General features: G+C 43.1%; 1 protein-coding gene across 6 annotated transcripts in view; it reads right to left on the reverse strand.

The window, feature by feature from the left end:
- The window catches only part of FAM110B (family with sequence similarity 110 member B), a 161,492-nt gene extending 150,219 nt beyond the window's left edge, over positions 1-11,273 (reverse strand). For 4 of the 6 annotated variants that reach the window (XR_006172162.1, XR_006172161.1, XM_042840020.1 and 1 more), the window contains exon 1: positions 11,202-11,273. The gene's annotated coding sequence lies outside the window, so the exon portion shown is untranslated. Of the gene's footprint in view, positions 1-9,262; positions 9,288-11,201 lie in introns of those variants that run through there. The other 2 variants (XM_042840023.1, XM_042840021.1) reach the window with 2 other exon arrangements.
- Positions 11,274-18,522: the final 7,249 nt, after the last annotated feature.

The following is an 18,522-nucleotide window of genomic DNA, read 5'->3' on the forward strand; positions in this document are numbered from 1 at the left end:
AAAAATTGTCTAAGCAAAAAAAAAAAAAAAAAAACAAGAAAACTGAAAAGTAATAACCAAAAACAGAGACTGCGTATAATTGGAATCTTTTCCCAAGACTTTTCCTTGTGAGAAATTAGTTGTGTTTTACAAGAAGACAACAGACTGAACTAGGCATCTTCATTTTATGTCACTTCGCATTTCGTATGTATTTAGGTTGAAGAATAACTACATAACTCAAGATAATTCAAATCTGTTCTGAAGCATGCTTTTGATTACCTGAAAAAAAGCTGTATGGAGTTTTCCACGCAGAACACATCCTTTTTTTTCCCAGAAAGAACACATCTGTCTTCTTCCCAAGTCAGAACAGAATTAGTTAAAACAAATTATCATGCAACTGAAAACAATTAGATATTTAAGTTCTGTAATTTCTCAACAGTGGAAAGAAGTTCTTCTACAATTCAAGCTGCCAAAGGCTGCAAAGCTGTGATCAAAGACATTATAATGTCAAAAAGAAAAGAGACAGACGGTGGACTGCAACCTAGGGGCACACTCCCTGCTTTCTCAGGAGCTTTCAGTGGTACAAAGCCCAGCAGCCAGAAGGAACCCAGCCATACTCCAGCACCATAATTGCCTCCTCCAAGGACTTACCAACCCACTCCTGGAGAACGCTCACTGCAAGTCCCAGTGAATTTTGTTTCTTATGTTCTCATTTATACTTTTGTTTTTTCTCATGACAGAAAAACAGATCACAACAATTTTAAGAGCTGTTTGACACAAGAAGCAAGATAAACAGAACTAAAGTGAGGTATATCATCTCACTATCAGATACCACAACATTTAAAAGTATGAAAGAGTGCTGACATTGATTTCAGAAAAGCCCCCAGCCAAGCAAGAACTGTGCAACTATGCACAACTCTACAAAACAACTTCACATGAAGGAAAGATGTTATATACAGGTGACTGCTCCACTAAAGAACAAGATGCATCTTCCACCCAAAATTGTCTGTTTTGAAAGAAGGGTGTTATGAAAATGGTTGTAACAGCGTGTTCATCACTCCAAAACTGTAATGTAAAAAGGACTATTTACAACAAAGGATAAAATTATTTTATTATTTCCTCCAGTTAAGTATACTATGGTACCAAGTTGTACTTAATTGAAGGAAGACTTCACTGGGCACCATTCAGTCTGGTTCAACACTGAAAACAGTGGGCTTTATTTTCAAATAATAGGCAGTTTTCAATTTGCACCAAGTTGAATGAAGTATTCCATAAAAGCAAGTCTCACTGATTAAGGAACAGGTTTTGCTTCTCATTAGAAATTCAACTTTAAAGTAGTAGAAGTTTGAAGCATGAGAAAGAGGTAGCAGAAAATCTGAAACCTTACAGCAGCTAGTGCTGCATTAGACAGGATCTCTATCACTACTGCCATTACACTAGTATTCCTCACTTAAGAATGCCCTTCTATAGTTACTGCATTTGCTAAATACCTCCGAAATTAATAGAATGGTGTATTTATACACTTCAATCATGTGAATACCAATAGAAAACATCAGACAGACAATTCAAAACAGACAGAATTAACATCAACATGCAGTTTGTCTCCCTGCCTTCCCGTCTCACCTGGACAGCAGCTCCTTGCGTTCAGAGCACAGCAGTGGGCACCACATAGCTGTCTCACAGCCTTGCAATGCCACTACAGAATTACACTACGATATCTGGCTGCAAAGTCAGATAATGCCATTAGTAGCACTTGGTTACTAAGAATCACAATGATAGAGGATGCAATGAAATGTACACTGCAGGTGGAGCACACACATCTGATTTCAAGCACAGGCTGGGTGCCTTATACCAAGCCCTTTCAGTAACAGCAACACAGAAGTAACATGGAAAACAACCAAGCTGATTCCAACAGTTGGAAAAGCATCATTTGACACCTTCATAGCAGCTTACAGATAATGAAAGCTCAGAAAAAAGAAAAAAAAAAACCTCTTATTAAACTCAGTTGATGGGGTACAGGGCTTCTCCTGGTGCATCTGGCCGCTCACAGTTTAGGCCAAGCATTGATACTACTGTTTAGCCAGCTAAGCAGGAGTTAATTCAGCTGCTATGTCCCCAGAGCCTCTAATTCTCTAGCCTAGTCTTTAGGAAGAGCGCTTAGAAAGGGATCAAATACTAGGTGAGCATTCTCTGCATATGCCTCTTCACAAGTGGCATGGATACTACTCCAAAATGACCCAAGGTCTCACAGTTCCCTCACTGGGCACCAGAAAGATGAGCAGGGGTACCTGCAGGGCCAGGACATGAAAATAAGCAGCATGTGCCTTCACCATCACGCTACATACAAGACACCTGTGAACCGTCCAAGATGCAAGGAGATGCCAGGTGAGTTATGCCTCAGAAGCCACCACACTCCAAATTCTCCATACACTTACAAAGGTGCCTAGGTCAGTATTATATCATAATTTCAGTCCAGTATCTGATTTCTTCCTTTACAGAAAATAAACTATTACCTCCTCACCTCAAGTGAGACCTCCTTAATTCTTCATTCACATTCAGAACCTATTCACACTACTTCCCTTTATCTTGGATCCCTTCAGATCCCTGTAAAAAGACAGGTGGCTGAAAAGAGTAAGCCACTGGCAGAATTCTGCATTTTTATTACATTCAGGGGAAGGCACGCTGCAATAATCTTGTTCCATCTCATCAGCATTCCTGTTCTTTAGCATATTTTCAGAATAAAGCCTATGCAGGCAAATTAGCACGGTGATATTTCACATAGTTTTTGGTCTTTATGGTTCATTCTCTCACATGCTAATGCTTCCTGTCAGTTGCCAGGCTCCTAGATCAGTAAAGGGTAATTTGCACATCTGCCTACTGTAGCAGCTGTCTTTTGAAAATTAGGATGGATGGCTTCACAACCCCAGCCAAGCATCAGAACAGCCTGAAGATGTCAAACCAGGAGGATTTTAGGATAAAGTGAGTTCCAAACATCAGAAAGTCCAGAAGAGAGCTTTTTTTTTTTTTTTTTTTTTAAATCTTGTGGAGCTTTGAAATACCACTTTTAAAGTCATCAATCCCTCAGCTTCATCTCCCCCCCTCCACCACTAGCAACAGACCAAAGAAGCTCCAAGAAAGTCCCGCAGCAATTTTCACCCCACGTCCTCCTAATTTTACAACTGCTGAGTAAAAGATACATGCCTATTTGTGTGCATTCCTGCAATTGCACTTATTCATTTTAAGACAAAAAAAATAGATTATTGTATGCAATCTGTTACTATTCAGATAGCAAAACACTGTTATGTCTGGTAGCAGGCTTGCTGTTTTTGGCTATAAGAGAATTCTTCCCCCCCTCTTCCTGTGAGAGGAAAGATTTTCCCAAAGGATTTAAGTGATTTCATAAAACAAATGTAAAAACAAAGACACTTTTGTCTAAAGACTGCAAGTTTTGTTTTAAGGGGAAAGGACAGAGAGGGAAGGAAGAGAGAAATGACACTGATCATCTTCCAATTAAACAGAAAAAAAGCAGACCTCATTCCAAAAATAGAAACTTTGACAGCACAAGTTTTCTATAATAAGGAGTTTATTAAAAAAAAAAAAAAAAAAAAAAAAATCAAATTAAGATTTCTTTCTAAATATACACATCTTGCTTAACACAATCACCAGTGAATACCTCAAACCACTATGGCAAAGATCAGAGGAAAACATTTTCTCTCCAAATTCAACTGCTTACACTATGCATTCCTATTTGCTCTGCTTCATTAGAGTCAGTTTCTTTCCCTTACAGTCTACCAAACAGGAAGAAAGGAGGAAAAAAAAAAAAAAGGCTGAAATGTGTGGTTTTAAATATACAAAGATTTGTGGGATTCACTTCAGCTACAACTGCTGAAGCTTAACCTAATATACATTATTTCATTTGCTCAATTAGGGCTCAATACTATAGTGGGAATAATCCCCTGAACTTGCACAGCAAACATTACAAGATCAGGACAACAGTAACAATAACTAAAAGAACTAATGACAGTATCAGAAAAGCCTTCAGCAAAGCTTGTGTTGTGGTCTTGCAAGAAAAAAAAAAAAAAATCTAAGCAAGACCTTCCCATCTGCAGATGTTCCCCATGCATTTACACAAACACACTGCAGAAATGTCATGTGTTACAGAACTGGGACTCCAATTTCTTACTAGTAGATATTAGTTAAAAATAACACGTGTCCAAATTGAGTGAAAGCATTCCATAAACTCCCATTCACACTGCCTACCACTTAAATTAATTTGGCATTGTCACTCACTGCAGTTGTCGCTCAACACAGAAAAGTAATTCACTGGAAGAGCTCAGCAGCAATACACTTCAGCAATATCACAGCTCGGAATGGCAAAACAACATAGATAATAGGAATCTTGCAATTAAATTAAACATAGAAGTGAAATCCATCACATTTTAACTACTCATATCTACATACACGCACCAGTACACACAAGAGAAACAGTTTCACTTCCAATGGCTCACTGACCTCCCTGGCAGCACACACTGATTAGGCTGTCAAATAGAAAAGGACAACAACATACAAAGGTCATTCTGAATCCAAAGTTCTAAGTCCATTCATGAATTTGTGTAGTTATTTAAGACAGACTTGCCTAATGCTATGTAGAGGTACTGGAGAAAGAACAATGCTGCTACCTTTCACAATGAAAGGATGCTTCTTCAGCTCCTACTTGCACAAGGATAAGAAAAACACCAGATGGAAATCTGAAAGAAAGTTGCCAGCGAGCACTGGAAGGCTGCAGAACAACCATTCTTTCCCCTTTCTTCCTCCCACAATTCTTCTCCTTTCCTCTGCTTTGTTTGTGAAGTACACAAAACGCCACGTAATTGGCAGATGCTCACACCTAAGAGGTTCTCCCAGCAGTTTGCTGCAAGGTTCTGCTTTGTTCCTTCCCCACTGTACCCTCCCTTTATTCAGACATGTTCCTCTAAATAGCGCAACCCCAGCCAGCTAATAGCTATCCCACAGTCACATCACAGTGATGAATAAAACATGAGCTTTCCAATTTAATTCGAACACGCATTAATACGCATACCGAGTTGAAGTGTATCACAAGCAATTCTGTCATCTCCCTTTTCACTGGTTTGCTCATTCAGAGTCTTTCCCCAACTCTTATTTCGTCAATCACATCTCTCTTGTATTCTCCCACTTGTGCATACTCCAGGTTTTACCTCCATCTCTTTAAACCACTCCCCTCTTGCTCCAATCCATTTCTCTGCTTCCCAGACTGACCATGCTTGCCATCAACACAGTAGCAACAAGGATGCTCCTTTCACTTGCTTGAGTTGCAGATGATACTGGATGTGGCTGTTAGCTTCCCTGACCAATAAAGTCTTCAAACGTTTCCTCCCATTTCTTAATACAGACTTTTCCAAGACCTCAAATTTGTAACAAAAAATTATTGGTGTTTTAAAGAACTCAACAAAGCACCAGAAGATGTGTGCTCAGCTGATTTGCTGGAGGCTGTTCAAGTTCAAGTTGAATCTCTCCTTTATAAACCTGAAATAACTTATCCACCTCACACATTAGCATTTGGAACTTGAAAGTTGTCAAATAAAAGATGCCACGCAAACGCAAAGCGTAGACCTGGTCTCATCTTTTTTAATGATATACTCATCACTCATATAAAAGCAACAGCAGCAAGTGGGAAAAAAAAAATAAAAAAAATCACAATAAGTGAATAGCATAATACATGCTAAAAGCTACCAAGACAATAAATTCAATTTTCCCTGGGATTGTTAAATTATTCTTTCGATGGCTCAACACAATCTTTTCACGTTTATTTCCTACGGGGGATGCCAACACATTGAGCTCATTACACAGCTCCACTTGAGAAGAGGGGAAAAAAAAAAAAGGAAAAAACACATGTATTTAAAGCAAACATTGAAAATTTGAACTATTAAATTTTCCACAACTACAGTGGAAAGGAGTTTGCAGCTGTATTATTTCTAAGGAAGCTAGACACCTGCCTTATAAATTCAAAACAAACAGACATAAAACAGTATCAAGACACTGATCTTGCTTTGATGTACAAATATTCTCAAAGCATCTTGCTTTTTTAAAATGATTCTTCTAAAGATACATCCTGACCAATGACATACATTCTTCCTGCTTTATAAAGAGACCTCTTGAAGCTTCCAGAAGCCAGATTGTGTCTACAAAGCCCAGCCAGAGAAGAGCATACAAATGGGCAGGCCCCAATGCTATAGAGGAGATCAAAGTCAACACAGCGGGGCCATCAAATCACATACGCCATCATTAAGCTTTCCATGAGGCACACGCCTTCTGTTCTTACCAGACAAGCCTTCAGCTGAAGGGAAACCCTGAACAAAGTGTGTGAGCTGCCATGCCTCATGCTTCAGGGTGTCCTCAGTGACCGGGCCTCCTTGGGCTCTGTGTGGCTCAGCACAGAGGATGGATGTAAGCACCCACTCAACAGGACAGCGTGGTCCTTACTTATGTGTTCATCACCCATCCTGACCTCCAGCCTGCTCTTCTGTTTTCTATCCCATGCATATTAATTTGTGGTCATCTTTAATATTTTATGATTTATACTTGATTCCATTATACACTAAAACAAAACAAAAAAAAGCAGCAGCTACTAATGGCATTGACAGGAATTTTACTTGCTAAAAATTCCATTCACCATCATGTGACTGGACTACAGTCATCCTCAAAAAATTAAAAAAAAATTATCTGTTCATGATGCTTCCTTCATGGAAGCATTTTCTATTTCTGTTGATTTACATCAAGGATTGAAGCAACTAACTTAAGGTATCTTGAGTTACCCAAGCAGGTTCCTCAGCAGTCACACGCAAACTTCAAACATAAACTGATTTAATAGACCAACAGGTGGGAGATTTTCCCAGCTATCAGATTCTGGATACTCATTTCAATTTTCAACGTACATATTTTCTAACATTCATTCAACAAGACATCCAGTCATCCTCCTGTACAACAAGCTTTTAATCAACAATTACAGATGAACTTCAGTTTATGACCTTTCCTCTTCTCTAAGAATCTGCCCCAGGGAATTTCTTAGCAGCTGCTACCTTCCTGTCTGCCCTAACTAAGAGATAAAAGCCAACACAGCTTCAGTTTTAGTCTCCATCTAAATCCAGACTGTTTGCACCCACCATCTTTGTAGGCTGGATGATCCTCTAGATGTTCTACTGGAATTTTATATTCTCTGTACACAAGTAACCAGAACTGCGCGCAACATTTGACATGAAATCTCCCAATGCCTTGTATAATAACTTGCCTATCTCTGCTGAAGAGATCTTGGTGACCACTGCATTTCCTTTTGTTTTGCGTCCAGCATCAGTCATCCCTGTTTGAGTACAGCATGTAGGCCTTCCCCTGCAGACCTATTTTAAAGGATGACCTCCCAGCTGATAGCAGATGTGCTGCTAATAATCACTCAGCAGATAATCTCACTTTCAGAGCTATTTAACTTCTCTCATTCCTACCACTTCAGTCATCGTGGACATTCAAGACCTCCTGTGCAACAATCCAACCTTCCTCAATGCTGACTGTGCTCCCTGACTTCACCTCATCAGCAATCACCCTTTGCACAGACTAATCTTAGCTGATATGAAGGAAAGACGACCAGCTCCCCAGCAATACCTACCCCAAACCAGCAACTCCATTCATGCAGCCAGAGTCACAATTTCTTTTTTGGTATCTCCTTAAGCTTAACTATTTTTTTTAACCAGTCCTCATATTTTCAATCTAGCTATTTTCACTGTAGCACCACTGAAGTCTTCTGCTCCTTTTGTCTACAACATTCAGTATTCATCCAGTAATAATACATCTTTAGTCTCCCATGACCTAATTGTAGCAAATCCATGATGCATCTTATCCTGTTTTCCACTTATCTTTGTGTATTTAATTACTTTTTCCATTCTAAATTTGTTCTAAATCCCTGAATATTATTAAGACCAGAGCAAGAAGTGTGAATAGATCTCATTCTTCTTTCCTTAGAAAATGAACACAAGTGTAATTATTTTGCTTTACTGCTATCACAATCACTACATCCAATTTGACAGACAACAAACTTTTTTTTACCTGGCTCCAACATTCTATGCCAATCCTTTCAGAGTCCTACAGCAAAGACCCTTTGCTTTCCTTTGCTTGACAGCATTTATTTTTATTTATTTGTCATGCTGTCTTTCTCCCATATTCAAATCCTCATTTCTATAGAAACTGACCATAAATGCCTAATTTTGGAGTTGTTAAAGTCACATCCTTAACTACAAACTGGTCCTCACAGTATCAAACCCAACTTCTCTTCCCCCCACCTTTAAAAAAAAAAAAAAACCTCTGTTCATGTTAAATTTCTTCACAATCTGGCATTTAGAAATGCATGTTACTCCTGCAGTTTCAGCCCACTGACAGTAAGTCTCCTCTTTCACTTCAGTTCTTAAGGGTTTTCTGGTAACCTGTGGTATCTTTTTCAGGACACTTAGTCTTGCAGCAAGGTCCGCAGTCTCCTTGGAAAACTTTTCCTCCTGCTTAAAATGCAGGTTCTGAGCAGATGTTGTACCCTTCATTTAATGCAATCCAACATATTTTTTTCTCCTCCAAATCTGTAGACCTGTAGGTCTTTAGCTTAGTGGACTTCACAAACTAGTTTCTCTAACTTCTCAGAACTTGACCTTCTGAAATAAAAGCGGTTTGCAGCTGACACATCAATCCCTCATTTTAATTCACAATGATTAATTTGTGGCTAATCAACACATGCGCCTTGTGGAACAGAGCTATAATTTAGTGATGGAAAGCCAGATCCAGTGTCAGCCATGGATAGACCAGAAACATTCCAGAACAAAAGCTCAAAGACATGACATCCAGCTCTGGACAGGGTGTATATATAAGGGTGCACATATAAGTTCATTGCCCATTCCTCTACAGTTAATGGGCAAAAGATATCCCATGGTAATTAGATTGAATATCAATCAGTATGCTGAAATACATGACCACTTTTAGAAGCATACTTAAAAAAGGAAGACTTTTGCACACTACGCTTTTTCATGTTAGCAACATATCTCAAATAGGTTCTGTAGCTCTGAGCAACCAAAACATAATTTTAGAGCCATGTTTCATAACTTCACGCACTTTTGCCTCATTAAATGAAATTCACTCCTGGTTTTGGAGTATAATGTAAACTATAAAGTAAAGTAGAAAGCAACATCACGCCCACTGTAAAACCACACCTGTACAGAGCCCCTCCAGGAACTACCTGAAATGCCATCAGCCCCAAGGTGCAGGGAGAGAGTGCTCAGATGAGCTGCAGCAGGATATGGTAAGAGCCACTCCAGCAAAGTGACAGCAGATGAGTTCTGTATGTGCCTGGAAAACACCATTCCCCTCTTAGCTTTGACTCATGACACGATTTCTCTCATTATCTGCAGAAATGTCCTGGCACAAGGGCAGCTCAGGGCTATCAGCTCCATCAAGGCAATAAATCACCCAAAAAGTACATTCCTGGTATACCTACATTACAGAGCTGTGAAGAGAGCACGGACACCTGCTTGTTACTTCCTGCCCACAGAGGCTGTACCCACAGATTCAATACCGCATCATGAAATATCAAATGATTACGATCCTCTATAATGGGATGCCTGTCAGAGCCAGCATACAGCTCTGACCAAAGCACACCATGGCAAACAACTGCCATCATCCCCACAGAGACTACCAGTGATCCTTCATCTCTCTCTCTCAGCCTGCACCACCAGAAATGGTCTCACCAGCTCACACTGAAGCTTTGCAAAAGCAGAGCACTTGCCCACTCACAACAGAGAAGCACAGTTTTCAAAAACGGTAATCTCTTCATCCCACCCCAGTGAATAGGGTGCCATTTTTTTGCTCCAGAAGTGCTCAGAAGGGTATTGTTAATTCTAAGCCAGTTGTGTGCTGGGGTGGTATGGATTACACTGACCTTTTCAGAGCTCCAAACTTTTTTAAATAAGTAGGACACAACGTGAGACACAAGGCACACTGTACGCCCACAGCATGCCGTGCACCAAAGAACCAGCAGGCTCTATGGGCAGAGCCAACAAGCTGCCCTATAAAGCATGGCTCCTATGGTACATAAATATGGATGTGAAATGAAAGCACTAGCTCTAACCCAGTACCATATTTAATCAAGAGACACATTTCACAGGGGAGTGAAGTCAAATTGCAAAGTGACCTCTGCAAAGCCACTCAGCAAATCAGTAGATTTCAAAAACAGAGCACTACAGCCATGTGATAAGAGGTCTACACTAAAGATAAAAGTTCCACGCTACAGATAAAACTCATCCTCCTGCTTAAAAACACAATAGCATTGTTACTTTAAGCATAAAGGATGTTCCACCCGTAAGTATCTGAACACAATAACTGTAGATTCGAAACACAAGCACGGATCAGCATGCAAATCCCCCCAACTCGGGTCTAAGTGAATTAACACCGTGATGGCACGGAAGACGTAGATGTGCCCACGCAAGATTTTTGAAAGTTTTAACCTACTCTATTATATACGTTGTCACACGTGTTGGACCATAGGAAACAGCTTCGCTCCTTGCCCTGGGAGAGATGTACCACTGGGTAAGCGCAGGAGGAGCACGGGCCGTACAAGCCAGTTATCTCCGGACAAGCCTTCCCCGCAGCTCAGCTCAGCACCGGGAGCCGCCGGCCGTCCCGCTCGGGCAGCGCGGTGTCAAAGACAGAGCAACACCATGTGCTCGGCCCCATCCCCGCGCAGGGGAGTCCAGGGGAGGAAGTTCACGCTCCGCACCGACCCGGGAAAAATAACTCGGAGCAGCTAACCGGCCAGTCCTCCCAGCTGCTTTCTTCCGAGCCATATGTTGTCCCTTGATATTAGCGAGGAATTTCAAACCGCTTCGCCCGCTCCGCCGGATCCCGAGGGAGCGGGCACAGAACTGGCTCCGCTTCCCCTAGGCGCCCACCCGACGGGTCCGTCCGCCTCCTCCCCACCGGGCAGGGCGGCTCACAACGCATCGCAGCGCCCGGTGGGATGAACCCCCCGCCCGCTCCCCGCCCGCCCTCCGCCGCGGGGGGTCCGCAGCGAGAGGGGGAGCGGTTGCAGAGCGGCGGCGCGGCGTTCAGTCCAGGGCCCCACCGCGCCCGCCGAACCCCGAATCGCGGCTCGGCCCGGCGCCGCGCCCCGCCGCCCTTACCGTCTTCGCCGGCGCGGCGCGGAGCCTCCCGCTGAAGAGCGAGGCGAAGCCGCGGGGAAGAGCGGAGAGCCGGGCCGAGAAAGCCGCCGCCGCCGCCAGCGGGAGGAGGAGGGGGCGGAGGATCGGCCGTGAAGGGGAGGAGACGGGGGGCGGGCGAGCCGAGGGGGCGGCGGCCGCGCAGCCGGCGCTTCCTCCCGACACGCCGCCGAGCGGGGCCGGGCCGGGCCGAGCGTGGGGGCCGGGGTGCGGGGCCCTCCCAACGCGGCCGGGCCCGGGTCGGTGCGGGCTTGCCCTCGCAGTGGTCGCGCTGCGTGGAGCAGCCCCGCCGCCACCGCCGCCGCCTTTGTTCGGTCGGGGCGTGGCTGACCATGGGGGCGGCGGGCTGGGCGCCGAGCCCTGAGCCCCGCCCGGGGCTGCTCCTTCGGCCGCGGACAGCACGGCATTAGCGATGTTAATTTGGGTCTGCGATGAAAGCCCCGCTCACCTGTGCCAAGCGCTGCTCGGCATCCAGCGTTGAAGTCAGCCCACGCACAGCGCCTCGGCTGCCTGTTCATGCCTGGGGAGCTGACTGGCGACTGCTCTCCTAAATTAACTTGTGGGGTTTTTCCCTTCTGTCTCTCTCACTCTCTCTCTTTCTTTCTTTCTTTTTTTTTTTTTTTTTTTTTTTTAATAATTGCAAAGGATAAAAGAAGCCATAAAGATTGTTTTCTTAGTATTCTGTTCCTGGTAGCTATCAAGAACTACAAATCTGATTTCAGATGCACCTTTATTCCGTTGTCTGTGTGCCTGACTTTTCTTTCAAACAATGACAGTCACCAGGAAGGCATTATCCTGCTCTGTGCTGTGGCCTCACTTTGAGCACTGAGTGCAAGTTTGGGCTGAAGAGATAAGGACAAGGAAAGCATCCAAAGGAGGACTGCAAAGATGGGGAAGGACCTGAAGGGCAGTATGTGTGAGGAACAGCTGAGATCCCTCAGCCCAGAGCAGAGGAGCTGAGGGGAGGCCTTATGGTGGCTGCAGCTCCTTAAGGGGAGCAGAGAGGCAGCGCTGAGCTCTGCTTTCTGTGACAGCAACAGGGCCCAAAGGAAAGGCATGGAGCTGTGTCAGGGGAGGGGCAGGCTGGATATCAGGAAAAGGTTTTTCACCAGAGGGTGGTCGGTGTGGAACAGGCTGCCCAGGGCAGTGGTCCTGGCCACAAGCTGCTGGAGCTCGAGGTAAGTTTGGACAACACTCTCAGACATAGAATTTGTATTACTGTGATCTTATGTGGAGGCAGGATTTGTAATCAATGATCCTTGGGGGCCCTTCCAAGTTGGGATGTTCCATGGTTCTGTGATTTGCACGTTGATGCACATGTCTAATTGCTGACTGAATTCTAAGCACCTTGTGAAAGCAAACCTTTCACACCTATCCATTTCTTGTTCTGTAACGCCACTCCAACATTTCATCTCCTGGTTTCAGGTCATCAGTTTGAGTTCTCAGGACAACACAGGCTGTCCCTTCTCATCAGTTAAAATAGTTGAAAGGGAAGGATCTTCCTGTGTCTCACTTAGAAGGGGCATAGGAACTCTTGCATGAAGTCTTCTCCAAAGAGCACTTAGACTTCAGTCAGTTGGACTGAAGTGGTTCAACCTACACAGGACCACCTACAAAGTGACCTTTCAGTGAACTGCTGACAAACTAGAACTATACCAAGTTGTTAGGACCCGGGGGACCCTTTGGCAGCCTTCCTTAAAACCTGCTTTCCCCAGCGTTCATTAGTAACCCCCTACAGCCCCAGCAGTTCCACGTTTTCACTTGGAAGCTCTTGATGAGTGCAGAGGCCCAGAGCACAGTGGCCTCTGCTTCAGCTCAGTGCAAAGGTCATGGAGCACAAGGTTTTTGATTCTAAGCTGTTCAGGTTGTTTAGCACCGACCAGCCACTTTGACATGCAATTCCTGGTCAAAAAAAGAAGCCTACCAGTACTTTATTTTCAGGACAACACACAAACATTTGTCAAACAGCACTTCTGTTGTGTGCACCCTTCCTGATGAAACAAAAGCTACAGAGCTCTTTCTTACAGTACTGACCAGTAACGTTTTCACACCAATTCATCACATGATGGATAGCCTTATTAAATTATGCCACACTGCAGCTGCTGCCTCTGGGAAGAAGTATGGAATAATACAATTAATATCTCACCCTTTAATTTTAATATAGCTATTAAAATATTCATTCTCACCATCAAGATTGGTGACAGCCTCTGTCTCAGACAGATGATCATCCCATAAAAGCACTGCCTGAAGTTCCCCACCTGCAAGGCAAGCCGTAGACTCAGGTTAATCATGAGCACCCAGGGACATCATCACGTTCCAAGTCATTTTAATGAAACCAGCACTCTGAACCCAGGATGACATTTGAGGGCACCATAAATGATTATCCTTGCACACAGAGATTTGTATTTCAGGATGCCATAGCCTCTATGTACAAGTGGTATCTGAGGCAAAGACTAATTCTATGAGTGTGCATGTACCTGATTAAACTCATCTAATTCCGTAAGGCTAAAATAAAACATGCATAAGAGACTGAGTTGTCTGGAACTAAGTTGGGAATCTTTGGAGGTGGACAGAAAATTATCCAGTTCCAGACTTATTTCTTCACACATACGTAAGAACAGATGATTACAAAATGAATTCATCTTGTTGGTCCATTAAAACGCTTCATAACTTACAAAAGGTTTTGAGATACAGGGTTTTAAAAATCCAGCTACTGATTATAACTGTCTACCTAGGCCCAAATTCTTATAAGACCAAGAATAAAGCATTTGTCAGTCTGATCAGCAGGTTTACTTGGAAACAGCTGACACTGCTTAAAATAAAGTTGTGTTAATTAACACAGGTTCTCAAGGTCATGTTGTAACAGCGCAACCCACAGTGCAGACAAGCTCTGTCCACCCAAACAATGGGTTGCTTTTATTCGTGTTCCTTCAACCTGCCATCAACAGCAAGTCTGCATTTCACTGCTGCTTCTGAACTTCAGCCTGCTTGTGTTCAAAAGGAATTTTGGTTGCACTTTGGCTTACATATGCTGTCTGCAAAGCAGCGAGCAGAGGGAGGAAGCAGTCACCTGCTGTAAGGGCAGCCAGGGTTAAATGAGCTCATTTCCCTCTGGTTAGTTCTCTGGGTCTGACTGCGGGATGTTTGGATTTTGGATCTGGTCTGCTTGTGTTAACACAAGCATAATGATCAAAATACATTTGAACATGCAGATTGCTGCCTGGATTACTGCTGCAATTAGCCCTGGCAGTTTAAGTACTGCACAATGCAGCTCTCCTCTCTGCCACTTGTGCCTGTAGGATGCATTCACTCTGTATTCCTTCAGACCACAGACAAGGAGGGGCGATCTGAAATCAGAAGCATCCTACAGCAGCTGCACCAACATGTTTTTTAGTGTACTTGTCCTGGGTTAAATCCATGAGTGAAGCACGTGCATGCTGTCTGATCCCAGCCTGGTCCACCTCCTCTGTCCATGCAGTTCCCTCAGCTACACCTGCTGAGGTGGAGTCTGGATGGCTGAGAAGATCACAGCTTGCACATCACTGAGCTGTACATGCACATTCAACAGCTGTGTCTTGGGCTGCATCCAAACAAGCGTGGCCAGCAGAATGATGGAGGTGATCCTGCCCCTCTACTCTGCGCTGATGAGACCTTACTGGGAGTACTAGATCCAGATGCAGAATCCTCAGTACAGGAGGGGCATGGACTTGTTGGAGCACATCCAGAGGAGAGTCACAAAAATGATCCAAGGGATGGAACACCTCTCCTATGAGGACAGGCTGAGAGAGCTGGGGCTGTTCAGCCTGGAGAAGAGAAGATTCTGGAGACCTGATACCAGCCTTTCTTTTGCTAGCAGGGGACTGTAAGAAGGAGGGGGACAGAATCCTTAGCAGGGTCCATTGTGATAGGACAAAGAGAAACGGTTTCAAACTAAAATGAGAAGAGATTCAAATTGGTAATAAGGAAAAAGTTATTTTTACAATAAGGGTATTGAGGCACTGGAATGGCTTGCACAGACAAGTGTGGATTCCCTGGAGACATTCAAGATCAGATTGAACCAGGCTCTGAGCAACCTGATGTAGCTGCAGATGTCCCTGTTCACTGCAGAAGAGTTGGACTAGACGGCCTTTAAAGGTCCCTTCCAACTCAAATGATTCTATGATTTTAAATCCCACTGATCAGTGTTTCATAAAACAAGACTGAATTCCCTATGTCTGATCCCCAAAACACACAACTGCTCACACTAACAAGGTGGCATAAGACTGTAGTCCTGTATTTGAGCAGTGGGGAAGTTTTTTCCTTTAATAAACTGTAGAAAAATTTTACGTTCCATGATCACCATGCTATTGGGGCCTTATTTGAAATGGAAGAAATGGTAAAGAAGAGGTATGAGTCACATTTACCCATTCTCTTGGTGCTCAACAGCCATTGTGCCAAGCAATAAGCAAGGCCAAAAGCCCTTCCCAGCTCCGTGAAGCCCAGCACTACACAGGACAACACACTGTTGTCTTGTCTCAGCCACTGCATTCTCCCCATCAACTTGAACATAGCTATATTTAGGATCCAGCACAAGGCATTCATTCTGTTCTCAATTTTCTCTGCACTCACCTTGGGCATTACCTACAATGCTGTTACAGCTGTGTTTACTCTTCAGTTTCGAGAGGTGTGTGGAGGTAACCCCAGCCAAAATGGAGGAGCCAGAAGGTGTGAGGACATGACTACATCACTTGACACATTGCCTCAACCCATGCAAGCAGGGAAATAAAGATGTGGCTGCTCCTTTTCCCTGCGTATACAGGGCCATTAAAGCTGAGCCAGACAGATATCAGTTCTTTAATTAGGCTTGTCCCTTGCAATGCCCCAGGAAAAATGTTATAAGAAATACCATACGATTGCCCAAGAACAAATGAGATATGATTTTAAACACCCTTTATTACTAACATTGCATAAGTATTCTAACAATCAAATCTAACAGTTTGTTATCATAGGCACAATCCTTTTGGCATAGCAGCAGCAAGATGAATAGCATGTCATATCTGTACTCAGCAAATAGCTGCTTGCCTTTGTAAATAAAACTGTCAGGACCCATTCTCCATACACATTTGCAAATTACATCCATTCGCTATGTGTCTTGCGGCTTATTTAATATGCTGGCAGGGGAATGTTACCCACATATCCCTGTCATTGCCAAGAAGCAGGCACCTTAGGAGCTATGGCTTGAATCCACCCATGCCTCATACAGACCCTTGCTAAGAAGCCTGCTCATTATCTGGTTTACAAACATTCCAGCCTAGCACTCCAAGAGTGTTTGCTTTGATTACTCCATTAAACAAGGATCACATAACCTCAGAGGAAGTGATTATATACTTATTTTAGTAATAAGGTAAAACCTAAGGTAAACCTATTATGGAAAGTATGAAACTCTAATCAACATCTCTGAACATCATTCCTGAAGGATTTCTATATGTGTGCCTGTCACTGCTTTGCACTGTCAAAGGGTATTTTGCTACACTGTAGTAGGGGGAAGTTATGTGACAACCTGCTGTGCAGAGCAGAGCCATGCCTCCTCATCCCAATGTCAGCATCGTGCAGTTCACTTAAACTCTTTGTCTCATTTTAACTGTGTGATATGCCAACAATATTGCTTACTTCCCAGAGAAAAAGTGTAAACTAGTTCAGGTGTGCCCTACACTCTAGGAAAGCAGAGTAAGCAATGAGCCCTATATTATTTTAGGGGTGTTCCTTTGGCATTTCATGCTTTTTGAAGTTTATTCTGCATAATACCTGAAGAGGACAAAATTAATCATCAGTGGCATTTTTAAAAGTAAGAACTACCTTTTTATAACTTTTATATTGCAGAAGTGTCTGCATCTCTTTAATAGTCTTTAATAATCTGAAGAAGAGAATATCTTCTGGAGATCTTATCACTCTGTACTTCTTGAAAGGAGGTCGTAATGAGGTGGGGATTGGCCTCTTCTCCGAAGTAACAGCAATAGGACAAGAGGTAATGGTCTCAGGTTGCACCAGGGGAGTCCCAGTTTGGATATTAGGAAAAATTATTCTCAGAAAGTGCTGAGGTATTGGAACAGGCTGCCCAGAGAGGTGGTGGAGTCACCAACCCTGGAGATGTTCAAAAAACATATGGATGTGGCACTCAGGGACATGGCTAGTGAGTATGGTGGAGATGGGTTAAAGGTTGGACTGGATTAACTTAATGCTATTTCCAACCTTTATGATTGTGTGATCTTAAAATCCTAATATATGAAGTGCTGCAATTTTGTTTATATCTCATACAAAGTAAAAAAACCATATATGAAACCATATATCATGCTAATTTTGACATTTTTCATTAATGATATGTAATAAACTAATGTCATTTCAACAGAGAGTTCTCATTAGTTGCCAGTAACACAGCATAGTCCTTTGTAATTAAAAATTCTGTGTGTGAGGAGAACTGCCTTATTCTCATTACAGGGCCTAATGCCACAGAGCATCACATTTCTCGTTATTCTACCAGAGGAATGTATGAGCACAGTAATGACTGCATTAGGGAATGGCACATAACAACAGAATCAATAACAGATATAAAATGTGATGACACTAAACTGCAAAGAAAAATTTGTCCATAGAAAAGCCTCCCTCCTGCTTGTATTATTACACCCCCCTCTCCCCTCTCCCTCCCCCCAGGCAGTTCTATGGCAACAACACAGTTTTTGAGCACCCAGACAAGCATCTCATCTAATGACAGTGGTAGAGAGCAGTGGCACGGAGGGAGGGTTGGATCAGAATGGGAGATGAGAAAGATCCAGCAGTTCCTACAGCAGGCCATGAACACCATGGGAGAGGCTCTACGGGAGTCATTTATCACCTATTGCATGGCTTTCTCCTTTAATTACCAGAAGCTTTAACAGCGAAGATGAGCAGAGGTTGGACAGTATTTTCAATTGTGCCTGGGCTGCAGTGCAGATGCTAAAGCATGAATAAAACCAGAAGCTGTGAGTTCTGATTTCAGGTTCTCATCATTGCTAAAGCAGATCTGGTTTTATTTTATATATTGAGGTGAAGCTCTTAAGCAACATGGGAAACAGCACAGAGCACACCTCAAGAATTAAGCATGTTTTGGATTGATAAAGCATTGATCAGGCAGTACTGTTTGCTTCTTGCTATCACCCTTTCTAGAGACATCTTTTTTTGTCAGAAAAGAAGATCATAAGTGGTTAAGGAAAATGAAGAGCTGAGTGTGAAATGAGTTATATGTAGAAATGAGTGATTTATTACTTAAATA

Source organism: Centrocercus urophasianus, unplaced genomic scaffold (genome assembly GCF_019232065.1).
Source record: "Centrocercus urophasianus isolate 14NV4802_14NV808 unplaced genomic scaffold, USGS_Curo_1.0 seq_11, whole genome shotgun sequence".
Taxonomy (NCBI): Eukaryota; Metazoa; Chordata; class Aves; order Galliformes; family Phasianidae; genus Centrocercus; species Centrocercus urophasianus.